General features: G+C 36.4%; 1 protein-coding gene across 2 annotated transcripts in view; it reads left to right on the top strand.

Annotated features, from left to right (window-relative positions):
* The window catches only part of PRKN (parkin RBR E3 ubiquitin protein ligase), a 697917-nt gene that overhangs the window by 598264 nt on the left and 82178 nt on the right, over nt 1-17475 (top strand). The gene's annotated exons all lie outside the window — the stretch shown is intronic.

Raw genomic sequence — 17475 nt, 5'->3', positions numbered from 1 at the left:
GTTTTCATATTTTCTCTGATGCCTTGATGAGTAATTATAAAGTTATTAAATTTGCATAGGATATGTAGTGGGGGGACAGAAAACAGTTTGGAATTCAATAGCAATTCAGTAAGAATAAATGTAAAGTGTCTATACATAGACAAGTACAAACTGTATGTTAAGAGAAAAAAATGCATAGAGAGACAGCAACAGGGCAAAAGATGATCTGGGAGCACAACCTGATCTTAAGTCAGTGGTGTGGTAGTGTAGAAAAGGCAAATGGCTGTACTGACATATGTAAATCACAGTAATTATTTCTCCTAATCCAAAATAACACAGCAAGGGAACACGAACAACAGCCCTGTTTTCTTTTCTGATGTTATTGTTCAGTTAAAGAAGGAAGATGTCCATTTTAACATGCTTCTTATGCCAAGAAAAGGGCCTTTTTTTTCTAGCCTCTTCCCATTCCAGTTGGTTTGGAAGATAAATTGGTGAGATGTGCCATCAACAACTTTCTCCATAAGCTGCTTGACTCTGCTCATTCCAATCTGTAGCAGACTTTGCTCTAGAAATACTGAGTCCCAAATAAAAGCCATCTGAAATAAAATCTAATAAGTGCAATATTGCAGAATGCCTATATGCTGTCAGCAACTAACATACATAAACCTAAGGAGAGCTGATACCCATGGAGTCTTTCTAAACACTGCTTTACAGAAAGCCACTCCTAGCTCAGAGTCACATTAGTTCTTTCACCTCTCTTGTGAGTTCCCACTGCCAGGATTTGATTAGATAATCTTTTTTCCTTCAAATAGCCAGCTGCTTATGAAATGGCAATGCTGATACTTCATGATAACACAGAATAAACTAGCTACTGTGTATAGAAACACTGTGGACATTTTATGAGGAAAGAAACATTTAACTTAACCTTTACAAAGAAATCTATCTAGTTCATACAGTCCACAGTTGCAGAGCTCCCAAATATTTGATCCATCTCCCAGGTCTTTGAACAGTCTGGAAATGACATAGGAAAGTCCACACTGTAACTGGTCCCATTCAGTCACTAATTTGGTTGAAAATGTTCATGGAAATTGTGGAACTTGAGGCATAGCATTGTGTAAAAGGCAGGAAATTGTCCATCTGCCTGTCTTTTTTCTCCTAGCAAAGGTCATTCACATTTTGTGCCACATAAATCTTGCAATTATTTTATTGTATTTCCTCTTGACTGCATATAAAGTATGGAAGCAAAACAGCTCCAGAAACCTTTTTATGCATGATAGTTCTTCAGTGCTATTTTCTTCTCTGTCCTTTGGACCAACTTGTTCCTTGTAGGTGTCTTTCTCAGATTTAAAGATGCATAGCTGTGCTCTGATGCGTGCGTAGGTGCGTGTGGGTTTTCCATGCCTTGAATTCTATCATTTGTCTTGTGGTTTCACCCTTTCCCCTCTTCCTTACCAATTTCTATAAAAAACACATTTGAAGTAAAGCCTCCAGAGCTTTTATCAAGGAAGTGAAGTATTTCAGTTTGTCTTTTTTAGGTATTTTCAACTTTTTCTGTTTTAAAACAGAAAAAGACCCTCCATTTTTTTGGCAAAATATCATATTTATCTTAAATCTTTTGGGTACAGTAGGATTCACTTAATTCCCTCCATATTTTATTTGTAGTATATTGGTTCTTCAGCACTTAGATATTCATGTAGCATTTCTGTTTCTTGTGTGTATGTGTTCTTTTATCTTTCTTTGTGTATGGATTATTTTCTCACCTTGTACAATCCTCTCAAATGCAGCATTTGCCTCAACTATTATTATTGTTTTTAAATAACTCTGTTCCTGCTGCATTAATTTCTGGAAGACATTTTTTTTCACTTTCTCCATTGTATCTCTGTGTTAAGATTTACCTGTGAATTTACACAGAGAACAATACCTGCATATACACAATTCAACAATTCAAAGTTGCATTTTGGAATATTTGCAAGCAGCAGAGAATTCATTCGTTTAAAGGAACTCCTGTAAGTATAACAGTGTTCTCTCTGGCACTTTACCAGTGATATTTTTTTTTTGTGAATTGCATAATCCTTTTCACAGACCTTCCTTTTATTGTGGAATTCAATGAACAGATGCAATGACACCTTTTCGGTTTTTTGGGGGTTTTTTGCATGTATTGCTGCTTTTCAGACTTCTGCAGCTAAACCTTTCCATTTGAATATGTGGAGAAGATGAGTAAGGAAACATATTAGGCTTTTAGGAGTGGAATAGTGTTCATATATGAATTTTCTTGTCATGTGAAGCTTATTCAAAATAGTCACTCAAACCAGATAAAACAAATTTGACAATCAAGTTCAGTCACACCTTTTATTTAATCTGCTTTTATTTCAAAAATATAGGACAAAGCCAAAGATATAGCCAAAGACAAGTTATAAATGGAAGTTGCAGAAATATTTGAGTGACAGCAATCAGGATACACAATGTAATTTTTCAAAGTTTCTTCAATAATTTAAGAAGGTGTTTTTGCAGATACGATACCTGTGAACAGTTAATAGAAATTGCACAGAAATATTAAGAGCAGGAAACCCCCTTTATCTTACTGATGCCACAACAACTAATCTCATTATAAGCTAGAAATGTATTTAGCAATTGAGTAAAATTCTTAGGTTTTGTAGGGACTCATACATTTGACCTACCTTAAAAAGCATATTAAAGCATGTATTTTTTTTAAAAATCTGAAAAAATTTTCATTTGGTTCCCAAAGGATGATAGTGTGGCTTGCAAGCATTATGCCTGTAATATAAACTTAGCTTCTGAAAACAAATATGTTATTAATATTTAACACAATTACGTCACACTGTGATTATTTCTGATGAAGTAGTTGTGATTGGTATTTTAAACTTGAATCATCAGGCAGATGGCAAAAGCTAATGGGAATCTTAACTGGGATTCCCTTTTGCCCTAACATCACTTTTAGCATTGGCTACTTTCATTCTTCTGGACATCTGCTTTGTTTGATATTCTAAGCAGTTCGCAGTAATTCCAATTTCTTAATAATGGTAACACCTCCTAGCATGCAGTTTTCACTGAGCTAAGCAGCATCTTTTCTAGAGAATGATTAACTTTGTATATGGCCTTTTTTAGATCTGATCTCTCAGGACTAGTTTTGGAAAGCTTTATTCCTTTGTATTCTTTTAAACCTGAAAACATCATATGGTGAAGAAAAATGAAAATGGACATGGAAAAGCTGAAGACATCTTTCTAGCTTGCCTTTTGATTAAAAGCTAGTAATTTTTTTCAAAGTAGCAAAGGCTACCCTTTCTGAACGTGATAGGCAGAGTCAGATCAAGCAAGTAGGTTATCTAGTCCAGTTAACCAGCATGTACCACACTTTAACTGCAGCTGTCATGTCTTTAGAACTTGTACTGAATTGCTTAGCATTTGATTGTGGATCAAGGAATTGAAATTAGTGACTAATTAAGTGTGCAGTGAATAAGATTAAAGGACAGGACTGGAATAACTTCATGAGCTAACATTCTGGTTTTACTCATAAAAGTGAGCTCTGTAAACAGCTACAGAAATAAGGATGGCACAAGATCATTCCACTAAAATACTATTCATGAAATTTACAATTCCTGATTTAAATTATTAGAAATATTCTGTAAATGTTTCTTGAAAATTTTCTAAATTATTTCATTTTTCAATGCGGGCCTGTCTACAAAGGGAATTGGAAGATTTTTTTCTAATGTCGTGACTTGCTCCACCACACATTTGGAGTAAGTGAGTACCACTTTGATTTGTTTACTCAGAGAGCTGTTTCATTCCATGTGCTTTGAAGCAATGGTGAAAAAAACCTGGCAGTATCAGCTGTGTGGTGTTGTCTGTCATATATAGTGTCATTTTAAATGTGAAGATTAGTCAAGATTCAGGAAAGTGGTAGTTGCTGCTTATCCTAGAATGTTTTAACAAGAAACTGATTTGTTTTCTTACACAAAAAGACAATTTGAAGAGCTGAGCAGAGCTCAGAGAATATAAGGCAAATTAGACAAAAAATAGACATTTCCCTACCAAGAAGCAAGTTGTTAAGTTTTATGGCATAATTTCACAGGTGGTTAACTGTGTAACTTCTAATATTTGGATGGGGGTTTTTTAAATTAATATTGCTCTCATATTCTTCATAATGCTTTGGGGCTTGGGGAAGGGGGGTTTCTTCCAAACACTCACTACTTCCACAAACCTGTATTCTCACTCTACCCAATATCAATTTAAAGTTATAGAGCCCTGAATGACACCATCTGGCTAACACATGTGACACACGGGAGACCAGAAACAGCTTCCTGCAGCTGAGCTACCAGTAGAGCCAGGGAATCACATTTTTGGCATTGCAATCAACAATTATCTACATCCTCTTTCTTCTCAAGTCACAGCACAGGTCTCTTGCATCATGGGTGGGCTGTGCAATGGGCTTACAATGTATATAGCCACCAGAACATCCAGCCTTCTATTTCCTTGTTGTTTTGAATAAGAAAATTTTAAGAACAATAGAAAATTGTAGCTAAGAGGATCCTCTGTCCAATCACATGCCTGACAAAAGTGTTTGGCCCTCCACAGCAGCTGTTGGTTTTGTCAGAGTAGCAGTTATTGAAACATCCTAGAGTTGGTTCTGGAACTGGTGAGCTGCAAATCAAATAATGCTGCTGTTCCTGTTCATACCATCTGCATATGGAATACAGAGCCCCAGTCAGAGGAAGAACCTTGGAGCAGGCCCCCTGAAGACAGAGGACAAAACTTACCCTCAGCACTTCTGTGAAACCCTACGCTCACTGAGGAAGTTCAAAGTGATATATCTGGAGTTGGCCAAGTCATTCTCAAGAAGCAAATCTCCCTGTAATGTCTTCCTGACACTGGTTAGACGTCAGGACGCGTGATGTAACTCTACACCTGCACCAAGGGGCTCGCACTGTTGTGCTCAGGGGAACATTTTCAGAACATTGGGCCTGCACTGCTGATGGAAACATTTCAAATAACAGTGTACTTGTGATGGATAGTTGAGCAGGGAATACTTTTTCTAAAGCATCCTTGATCAAGATATCTAGATAAGGGGTCATAACTGCACTTTATTATAGAGGAAACACTTCTGTTTTCCAGTTAAGACATGTTTGCTTACTCCCTTTCTCTTATAGTCATCCCTAAATCCCTTCCAACAGCCCTAAGTTTTTGACTTCCTTCTGAAACTGCCTTTCAAGGTAGTCTGACCGTAATGCCACTTAATCCTGAAACATCTTCCTCAGACTTTGAGGTTTTCTTCCTAAAGAGACAGTCAGATTCAGAAAAAGTCTTGTTTTTCTCTACATCAGATTCCACCATTCATCCTTCTCTTCTCTTACCAAATACAATCAAAGAATCATTGCTTCACAAAACTAATTAAGACTTGCAGGAATGCAGGTTCTGGTAACCTAGGGAATTCCCAATCCTTTCTCTCCAGATAGTTGTGGAGACCTTGCCCAACTATAGCACACAGTTTTTAAAGTATGACATGTTCAAGTTATTCCCTCCTAAGAATTTGCTATGGATTGCAATGAAGACTGGATTATGCAAAAATAAAAGCATGTTTTACAGATTTTAAAAGCATTCGCTATCAAAAAGTACTGTCCTGGGTTGCAGTGTATTCTATTACCATCCCCATCAGCCGTTGAAATCAGGTGGGGCAGTGTTTCCTTGCCTCCTCCCCCCAGACTATCTTTCTGTTATTTGCCCATCATTGTCCTGCTGCATGACTCAGAGATAACTCCCTCCGGACTATCTTCTGTTAATGAGCCTAATCAACACTTGGCCTCATGACTCATTACCCCATTGTGAGATGCTCCACCCAGAGGGAGGAACCAAGCATCCCATTGTGGATATAATCTGAGGCTGAACACCAGAGACAATCCTTCCCACTGGATTTCCAGAGGACAGGAGCTACATAGCCACCACTGGACCTTCTGAGGAGGAGCAGACCCTTTTTCTACAGGATCGCCACTTCGGGAGGACTGCAGCCATCATTCTACCAGACTGCTACCACCACCCCGACTAACAGGGTGCCAGGTTGTATCCTAACTCTGTCAGTTTAACCCAGTGTTACCCACTTTTACTGTTTTTTCTTTCCCCCTCCTTTTATTTCCCTATTAAATTGTTATTCTGACTTGGTGTCTCCCACTATTTTGTTTTCAAACTAGTACAAGTACATACTAAAAGTTTCTATGCTTTCCCTGTTTCTTAGCACTGTTACACTGTTATGCTAGACAGCTGTCTGAACTGGCTACATTTTTGTTCTGAAATTTGCCTCCACCTGAAAATGAAATGCCTTCAACCTATTGTTATTCCTGTCTCCTCAAGGTTTTCTCTCTTTTCTTTCCCTGCAAATTTTGCTGCAGTTCTCTAGAGAAATGAAAGGCCTTTGAATTGAAACTGATGCTCCTAGACAGTACAATGCTGTTGTCATCTATGCATTTACATTTTCCATTCTCCTTGGCTTGGCTATTTACTAGAAATACCAGCTTTCTATAGCCTTAAGACAGAAAGAATGTCTTACACGGTGTACTTCTAGAAGCTGTTGCTATGCCCTGTAGGACATCCTAACTGTTGTCCTAAATTGAGATGACAGTGTTGCTCATATTAAATTGCCTTCTTGCTTGACTTGGCATGCTGGGATCCATATCTATTAATGCAGGAGTGTCCAAATGTCCTGCTAGGAAAGCAATTTGTTCCTCAGTAGGGTGTCAGGAAAGCAGCTGGTCTAAGAAACTATCAGAGGTGATGTTAGGGGCAAATTGTGTTTTTCTTGATTTAATGGAAATTTTTACTGATCCATCTCCTTGCCTGTCCCCACCACTTGTCGACAGGGCAGCACATATCCATCTTCAGCCATCTCCTATCCCTCCCGACAAGCCTGTCATAACTCTCTTGTGGAGAGACAGGCTTTCACACAGCCTGAGCCTCATAATAGACACTTCAACAACAGAAAACATGTTATTAATGGATTTTTTTTTAATGCCCTACAGAGACACAATTTCAGAACATTCTTGCTAAGTACCAGTTTTTAAACCTCCACTTGGAGAGAGAGACGATCACAAACTGAGGTTTATTTTTGTCCTTCTCTTTTTGCACGCATACCGTAAAGTACTTTTAACCCCTTGAATAACTTTTATCAGTTTGCCTTTTTTTCCATTTATATTCTAAATTAGATTTTAAGTCAACTAATGAAAGAGAAATGTGAGTTTTCTGGAGCCTCATTCAATGGCTTATTAATGTTAATATATGTTAGCTTTTGTTTGGAACAATTGTTATGGGGGTGAATACATTTATGAAGCTATGGTTATGGCAGAAATAATTTTCTGGTGATCTTAAGAGGAAGCAGAGTACCAGTAGGGTGTGACAGCCTATATCTTTATGTCTGTAGCTGCATCATGATGTAGGCAAGTACGACATGAGCTGTAAGATACAGTTTGCTAATAAATAAGAGGCATGCATGTTAAATCATACTTCTTAATTAGGTCTGCTTGAAAAGTTCATAAGGGCTACACATAACTGTAGGAAACCTCCCTTAGAGACCATGATCGTTATGTCATAGAACAAAACAAGTTCTGTCAACAAATTCTGGAATAAGGAGCCTGTAAATGTTCAGTGAGAGCTAAAATCATTTTCTTTCTAAGACACAACAGAATAGTTTGAACTCTCAATGTAATGAAATTCAGTAAAGAAAACAGCCTTAACCTTAGCTTACTTAATTGTGCCTCAGTGCTTCCGGATATCCCTTAGGACTGCAAAAGCTACATCATTTTTCAGAAGGTAGCTGCTGGGAAATAATTTTTAAACATTAAATGGGTTGTCAGATTTTAGTTTGAATTAAACCCACTAGGATATGCCAGGGTATGTCAACTATATTTTTCTTCTTACTTTAAACAGCCACTTATACTATATATATTATGAAATACACCAGTGAGGCTTCTAAATCCTTCCCTGCTACCTATTTTCATTTTCAATGTCTTTCTGAAGTTTTTGAAATTGGAAGCTCAAAAATGAGATAAGTTTTAACTTCCAGAGTTGACGTGCTCATTGAAAATGTAAATGCTCATATTGACCTGGCCACACTTTTTCCTGATATCAGTGAGAAAATTTTGGTTGATTTTACTTAGAATATAGCTGATATCATGGTATGAAACTATCATGAAACTGCTCAGCCTGTAGCAGAGCAAAATGGATAACGTGGTGCAAGATAGGAAGAACCTTTATTTTGTCAAGGAAGAATGAAAAGTTAATTTTGCAATTCATTCTAATCAGATTGAGAAACTCTTTAAAAAGCACTATGTAACCTCCCTAAATTCCCCTAGTGCTAGCTCATTGTTATTTAATCCATAAAATGCAATTTTTGTATATGAAAGGCTGTAATGGTTAATTTTTGAAGCACAGAAAAAATGGATTTTAATGTGATATTTTTATTTAAAAATTTTTAGCCAGATAATTTTAAGATTTGTTAGTTCATTTCTACAGGCAGTTTTTCATAACAGTGTCTTTTTTTTTTAATTTGCCACATATTTTCCATATTAGGGTCATTATAAAAATACCAAATATATAATTTAATCTATAGGTTACATATTTTTAAAACACTTTATTTTGGATGTTGATATGAACATTATAAGATTGAGGTTTTGCCAGCATTTACCTGCTGTCCCTTGAGGGAATCCTGTCATCTCCATGGTCTGGATCTAGGATTAATATTTTGACAGGGCTTGATTTCAGATTTAGCTGACTCACAGCTAACTCAAAATTATTGTTTACCGGTATCCTCTTGGAATTATTTTCCAAATACTGGCAGATGGGTTTTTTCTTCTTTCTGCCTATAGATGCTGTGATGTAATACTGCTGGCTATATAATTTATCCAACCATTTCCAATTTTCACCTGTATTCTTTGGCTAGGAGTCTTTTTTGTGTCATTAATTTGTAGAATGCTTAGTACACTATGGTTCCTTAATCAAAAAGTTGTGTTTAATGAATTAAGAATTACAGGCATATGTGAATACATAACTGAATATATGTAAGTATATATTTCACTCTTACATGTAAGATGTTCCAATAAATGCAGTAACAAAACCAGCAAACTTTACAGAAGAAAAGTAAACAAACAGTAACTAACTTTTTTAAATGTGACAAAAATATCAGGGAGTTTTGGGGCTTTACCTACTAGGACACAGATGATTTTACCCATAAGCCAAATAAGAAAAATAAAACACACCAGAAATAGTTTAATGTAAATATTATGAGAGAATTTTTTTTCATTAACTGAGGAGAATATTGAATTGCAGATATAAGTGCATATTTTAGTCACAAGTGAAGGAAAGAAAAACAAGGACTCTATGCCTCCAGCAGTTTCCAGTTTACAGTTCCACTTTGAATGGCGTTTGCTCTATTATATAACTGATGTTCCTGCACCACAACATATTGCACACTTTCTCATCATTTTTGTATTTTATTATAAATATTATTCAAGTTCTAGATATGGGAGACTTTATACCATCCAAACCAGATATTTGTCTTACCTCTTGTTGGAATATATGACAAACGATTCCATATTGGAAATGCACAGAACCCATATGAACATGAGAAACATGTGCCGTTATTTGAAATATACTTTCTTCTATGTCTTTTCTCCTGAGCTAATTATGTTGTTCCGTGTTTTTTTCATTAATGTATTGGCATTGAAACTATATTAAGAAGGAGCACAACAAGATTGATTTAAAGCTGCCAGGGTGACTAACCTAAAAGGGAAGTCCTTGGAGATAACTTGAGGGGGTGGGATGCAGATGGGTAAGTCTGTAGATATTTCCAATATGCATGTTCTTATTTATTTGCTGTTGTGTTTAGATCAAACTTTAGATACCACATATGCCTAAAAAATCATCACAATACAAAGATCTCAGAAACTGCATATGATTACTTTGATTTTGAGTACTCCATTGCTTTTAATGGAAATTACTCCTGACTTGATTTTATGTTTGCATTTACAAATTAATGGATAGAAGAGAATCTGAAATAGTCCAGGCTATCTTCTTAATTCCCCTGCTGATCTCTTTATACTAATACATCCATTCACGGCAGTAAAACTGGATTAATCAGATTAGCACTAGGGAAAGTCTATTTAAGATAAAGCAGCCTCACTGAAACTTCAGTGTGTCTGAGATTGGCCCAGAAGTTACTGGGTCGTGATTTGGTGGAAGATGAAATCACCTTTTCTCCTCGTCCACAGCTGTATCAACCCAGCTGAGAAGCTGGGTAAGAATAAACAAAGTTCTCTGCTAAATTGCTTCTCCAGTGGAGCTTCTTGCTCTTGTCTTTGGAAATGCTTAAGGTGAGGGAAGTATAGAGCTGAGCATAGACTTGTTATTCATTATACACAGAAAACACTTTAAGTCAACTTTAAGACATTTTGCTTTTGAAATGAGGAAATAGAGAATAAAGTAAGAAATCATAGTTTACTGAGGACAGCGGAGTTTCCAAACTAAAATGATGTGAGAATGTATGTGAGGAGAAGTAGCATAGAGCTATTTGTCAAACAATTCTAAGTTTAGAGTCTGAAAGTGAAAAACAATGTGAAACAGTTAAAGAATTTTTCTGGTTTTTGATAAATCCCCTTGCATGCTTTCCCATTCTTCTGGAAATCTTATTTTCAGTAGATCTACTGACAGTGATAATTCTCCTGATTCACACATATTATACCAGTGACAAATTTAATTTTTTTTTTAATTTGTTAAGGTGTTTAAATTTAGCCATTTGATTTTTCAGAGTTTAAATGCGGCTCTTTTTCAATGGGCTCATTATGAATATATTGTATGTTATTAATATTCTCAGTATTCTCAGATGAATCTTCTCTCCTTGCTTTCCTAGATCTTTCTTATTGTTCTTTTCTTTCCAGTCTCCTTTATAGCAACAAGGAGTATGGGCAGTGTTTAAACTGTGGACCAGAGATAAGGAGATGTGCAGAACAAGATATTTCAGTGTCTGAGATGTGACATTTCCTTATGTAAGCCTTTATCATTGAAAGCCAATAATAGTTTCCACAATAAATGTAGTAATGTATGTACATTTTCTCTTCATTCATTGTTGCATGTAAATTCTTATTGAAATAACAGCAGAATGCTCTCCTGATAATGTTGATTTTTGAACAGTGAATTTCACCACTGGCCACACTTAAGACACTGCACGTGTCCAGATCGCTAAATTCTTCCTATTTGTTAAAACTTATTTGAGAACCCATAACTTGAAGCTTTGGTAGAGATTTATTAAATTTAGAGACTTTAAGCAAACTTATATTAGTAGAAGATTTAATATTCGAGAATTCTTGTAGTGGCATTCATGGTATGTGTATGTGAGTGTGAAAAAGAGGGTGAATTTAAAAATTCTCTCCTGTACTGCAGCTGAAAGCTCACAGTGAGACAAAGTCAATCTCATGATAAAAATGAGTGCCGCTATAGAAGCTGTCTCCACAAAACTGAGATATTGTTTTCTCAGTCTATCATTTCTCCTGCCAGTTGGCAGATTTTTTTTCAGAAAGCGAGCCATCTGCTACTTGAACCACACAGTAACTTTGCAGCTCGCTGCTTGCACTGTTTTTTCTCATCTTGACCTGTGATCAGAGGAATTTGTGCTTCAGTGATATTGCAGCTAAGCAATAAAATCAGAGTATTTTAAGGAAACACAATCCAGGAAATAATTGCATATGTTTACTTTCAGAGCATGGTGTGTGGCAACTGATGATACTTGTAGACATCAAAGGTTTCAGGGTCTCCTAGAATTTAGTGTTCCCCCAAAACTGTTCCCTGTTAACACAGCTTATCCTTTGTTCTATCTAACAGCAGTTCTCACAGCACTTCTGTGACAGTTTTAAAGGAATAGTTTTCCAAAAGGTTTGTATTTTACCATTAGAGATGGATCACTGAAACTAAAAAGATTGAGATTACTGTGATTGCTTTTGATTTGCCTGAGATTTTTTTCTATTTGAGGTAGATAATATTATTTTTTTGTGATAATATTTCTTATCATATAAAGCGATGGACAATTTTCAGTCTCTCAGTCCTCGATGGCAACTGTAGTTCTGTTTGCATAAAGAACAAAAGAACAAATTGACAGCTTTAGTTTAAATACTACTGAATTTAAAATACAATAGACTCAGCTCTATTCTTTGTAGGCCTTTGCTTCCTTGCTTCCTCTTTAAGTCAAGGTGTTCAGTTAGCACAAGAGAATCACAGAGGACAAGGATGGATCATCTTTCTAAAGTGTGTTCTGGGTCTGAATTTCTTACTCCCATCCTTTGATCAGTAAAGGGAACACATCATTGACTGATCTTTTTGTTCAGCCATATAATGAAAAAGGCTTAAATTCACCAAAGGAAAACATCATCATATCATATAAAAAAGTTTTATTTGGCCCAAACTAGTCCATTTCAATTCTGTAGAGTATTTCTGTTATAAGCAAAGCAACAGAAATTCTGGGCTAGGTTTAAGTCAAACCAACAAAGGAGGAAAGGGAACTACAGCTTCCCCTCTCTTAAGGAGGTAGGAAACACTTTTCCGACATTGTTCATCTGGTGGTCTTTGAAGTACTTTCAAGGAGAGTTATCCAAACATGCAGTGGTGTTCAGGAATTTCCTCTGAGAGATGAGGGTCCAAGGCTCCTCAGGCAGAAGAGAGAGCTGCTGTCTCCTTGTCATCTGCTCCCATGCTTGATTTTTGTGAGTATAGCCAGAAAATGAGAATCCATGCAACCTATCTGCCTAGCCCATGCCAAATTCACATAGTGTTGGTGGGCTTGAATCAACTATAAGTAAATGTAACTCACGCTTGCTAAATTTGCTTTCCTTATTGAGCATGTGGAAAAGAATTTTGCCTTCTCTGATATCATCAAGTAAAACTGAATGGCAAAATTATTTATTCTGTAGTTTCAGCAGGTTCCATCCCTACCCCTCCAAAGAAAAACCCAAACAGAAATCAAAAAACAAACAAAAAGCCTTTCAGGCAGTTCTGTCTATCCAGTAAATACCCCAAAGTCGTATAAGAAACTTAAAAGAGGAGTAAATGAGACAGGCCATGCTAAATTTGTTAAAACAGACAGATGGGTTGAACAGAAAGATAGCATATTCTCTCCCTCAACTATAATGTTCTCAGCAAGTGTCTCTGTTGAAAGGATAAGCATGAGAAGAGGTAATAGGATCTTAAGATAACTAGCAGCATATCAACAAAGCCAGTCTGGCACAGAGTTATAAACAAGAATTATCTTGGTATTATTTGAAGGCCCTCCACATGCTGGGAACTGCAGCCTCCGCCTTTTATTTGGAAAAGATATTCATCACATGGTGGGATAAAATCTATCAGGAAATAAAACCTGTTTGGTTCATGTTAGTCAACTGACTGGGGACTATTCTAAATATTTTTGGAGAACTTTGGCACAAGTGTTAAACACCCACTTTTGTGAAGCATATGCTATGGTATAATGGATTTGTGTAACTGATTTTTAAGTTTGTTGGGTCAAAGAAATAATAACATCAGCCATTTTTTTTTCTTCTGAATTTACTAAAACCTATCAAAAATGAAGAATATTATGGGGAGAGTAACAGCATAAAAGACCATTTAAAGTTACACACCCTTGGGAAAGACAAATAGTCACTGAGACATTAAGAATGAAGAAATCTAGCAATTTTTTAATGTGACTTGAGGACTGTGGAGGAAGCCTTGTGAAGACAATTAATTAGTTTCCTGGATCCCAAAAAGTCACGCAGTGATTCCTGCTTCCATATCCCTCCTTTACTAAGCAGGAGCTTTTAGAAGTTGCTGTGATTTAATAAAGAAAAGCACAACTTAAGCTATGAGCAGTCAGCTGGAGGCCATTGGTGGTGTGAACAGCTGGAACAGAGTAGTTTGCTCCCGTTCAGTGAGGGGACTCTGCTACACAGGAATGCTGGCAGTTGCTATCGCTGGGCTGCAGACTCACAAGAAATGCCATTCTAGTGCTTGGCCCTGGAAATTGAGGATCTATAGGACACTTTGTGGCTGCTGGTGGTCTGTGACCTCAAAGGTTTGGGATCCCATGGTTTTCAGATGTTTTTACATCTAATAATTTTAGAGTTTATATGGGATTAAAGTGATACAAACAGGTTGGGCTGAGTGTTTTCAAGGGGGTAATTATATTTCCAAGAGTTAAGCTATGCTGGCATTATTTACAGTGATGATATCTTGACTCATCCTTTTACTTATGAGTGTTAAATGTGTGGCAAGTTTTGTGTTGGTTCAGTGGCTGCTACATCATGTACCTGCTTGTGAATGGGGTTCCTTGACTTCACTACCATAAATTATTTTATGTTATCAGTAACATACACTAATAGCTCTGCTAGAGTCATTACAGTTCCTGTTACAGAATGTGATTTAGTATGTGAAGGCGGTCAAAACTCTCTCTTTGCTAGAATTGCTAAGATTTTCCTATTTTTAAATTATCTTTGATATTGTTGTACTGAGATATCTGACCAAGATTAGAAACCTTCCTTGCCTGAAAAATGTGAACTCTTTAAAGATAAAACAAAAAAATCACTGATCAATTTTTAATCAGTAGTTGTTACTATTTATTTCATTAGGAATTTACTTTTGTTAAAAAATAGATGAATACTTGAAGGTTTTGGTATATTTTTCTTCATTGATATTTCCAAATGGTGAACATAATTGAATATGGCCATTTCACGCTCAGAGACAATTAAAGTGACTGCATAAACACTGTTCAGCAATCTAAAGACAGACAACAGAAACAAAGTCATTAGGTTGCTCTTTTCTAAATCTCATGTGGGGCAACAAATTGAACCTGTGCATTTGAACAAGAATCACTATTATTAGAGAATAAATTTAGTAATATCCTGAGGTCCTAATAGTGTTGAAATAAAGATCTCTCAATCTGTTGGTGAGTCAATACATCAGAAGATTACTCTTTAAATCTAGTAGTTAAGGGAGTAAAACCTATTGTGAAAGCTAATACTTTTTTTTTTCTAAAGTCTGTCTTATGCCACAAGGAGAGAAGTTATAATACTAAAAATTGTCAAGTCTTCCAAATTGCTGAGAAATTCCTGTCTAATGCACCTGGCAATTTTTACTTGTTATTTGGCACAGTTTGTGCCACAGAGTGCTGTTTGTGTTCTTGGTCCTCCAATTTTCTGCCTACCCTAGTCATATTTTATAAAAATAGCTACATCAAAACCAGAAACAGGGATGAGTTGGGAGCACAGCTACCAGAATTATACAGTCCCTGAATTATGCAGTACCTGCATCAACTTTTCCTAAGGTTACATTTCAGCAGGGTCTCATAAGAAGCCTTTTAACTATTTGAAGTTGTTGGTTTGCATTTGTTCCCAGCAACTTCTACTCAGCCTTGCTTACCAGAAAGAGCTGAACACACACTCCTTCATACACTAGGGTGATAGCTCTCTTCCTAATTCAGATAAAACAGTATGACAAGGCAAACATTATTATCTGTGGGCCTAATTTGTTGTTCAATGGCTGAACATAATCTAAATAGAGATCTCCTATCACAAGTAGCATCAGACTGACTGCTTTCATTAAAAAAAGGTTGTAAAGCACTTACCAGTCAAAAAAAAAAAAAAAAACAAAACCAGTCAGATAAAAAGCACAAAGGATGAAGTGATAATTTTTTGTTAGATAGTTTGTTATCTGATCTGGCCAACATTTACATAGGTACAAATATATGTCTCACTGGTGGAGCTTCAGTTTCATTTCACATAATTGGATCTGAACTGAGCTTAGACAGAGTCGTTCAGGGGATAACTGAATATCACTGGGCCTCTGTCACTGTGCAGGTGTTGGAGTAGCCTAGTTGTAATTCCAATGTGCAATTCTATACTTCTTGTATTGGAATTGTCTCCATGTTACAGGCTGCCTCTATCACTAATACCATGGAAAAGTCAGAATCCTTGCCTCAGAGCTAAAACTTTGAAAGTGGCATGATGAAAGGAAGTGATGACCAGAAGATGGGGAGAGAGGGGAAGGAAACAAGAGGGTAACATATTATTCCAATTATCTAAGTTGGTTTGCTTTCTACTTAGTTATTTCCTTTTCTTTTCTTTCAAGACTTACACTGTGCAGGATGGGTTTCTTAGGGGATTTACTCTGGTAAATGTTTTAACTGTCATACCAGATACAGAAATATTTCAGGAGATCAGGTTTTTTAATAGCTAAGAACCAGATCCTCAGCTTTTTGCTGCTTTGCAGTATTTGGGCAATGTAAAACAACTGGGAAATGCCCTGAGGAGGACCTTTGACATGCTTCTGCATTTTGGCTGATTCTTGCTTTTATAATGGTCCCTGGTAGGTTATTATGGTTCATTTTGAGCCAGGTCAACCCTGTGTATCTCCTGAAGATACTAAGAAAATTCAAGAGAGTGGTTTTCAAATGTTTTCTTTGTTCCAACATAAGAAATTAGATTCAAAGACCAATAAATGATTCACAAAAGCTGCATAATAAATAGTTGAAGGGGGGTAGCAGGGAAGAACTCAAAAGAGGAGGAAAGTAGATGAATTTATCTATCCATAAAGATAGATATTATCCATCCCCAAGATAACAACTGATGCTATCTATAGAAAGTATTATCCATAACTGTCTTTCTTTCAACATTTAATTTAGAGATCATAATTGAATCTAGAGTATACATTGTAAAATATACAGACTTGACAAGTTGGCTGAGCTAACAATGCTACTGGATTCTTAACAGGGAATTTTAGAGATTTTGCTATTTTGACTACTTCGTTGCATTTTCTGCTGCTTGTTCACACAAGCTGCAGAAATGCTACATATAGAACTTTGCAAGTTGGAAAGTCACAGCTATTAGTTTATCAGATAAATAAAGTTTACAGAATAATAAGAGTCTCTGAATATAAAAGAATATACAGAAATTATGTAATAATCAAGGATCAGGGAAAAAAAATCTCCATACTTGTTCACGCCTCTGGAGAGGCAAAAATGAGGAGTAATACATTTTAGCCTTTAATGTAACATCATTCAGAAAAAAACAGCCATAGGAATAGCTGTCACAGTCAGAATACTTTAAACCCTGATAAAAGAATAGTAAATTGCTAATGCTACTGTATTCCAGGGGAGTTGCCTGTGGTTTCTAAAGTAAGAAGATTAATGAAACGCCACCTGCTGATGGCTAAGAGTAGGTATTTGACCTCAGTGCAATCTGAGTCAATCAGAAGCTTACAGAGTATCCTTAGGCTATTTTTCCATTGTTAGATGTTCTGTCTCTGTGTACTAATAAAGCATTCCTCTTTCAGGCTGGCAGCCTGGTACAGGTATACAGAGAATGGCTGTAAGGCTGTCTTAAAGAAGCCCTTTGTAAATCTCCTAACAAGAAAGTAGGGGCTTGCTAAACAGACAGTCACCACCTGCAGTGCCACTGATATTCTGGACACTGTTATAGGTCACAG

The sequence above is a fragment of the Corvus cornix genome, chromosome 3 (genome assembly GCF_000738735.6).
Source record: "Corvus cornix cornix isolate S_Up_H32 chromosome 3, ASM73873v5, whole genome shotgun sequence".
Classification (NCBI taxonomy): Eukaryota; Metazoa; Chordata; class Aves; order Passeriformes; family Corvidae; genus Corvus; species Corvus cornix.
Note: the sequence above shows the minus strand (reverse complement) of the source record. Positions and strands in the feature narration are given on the sequence as shown.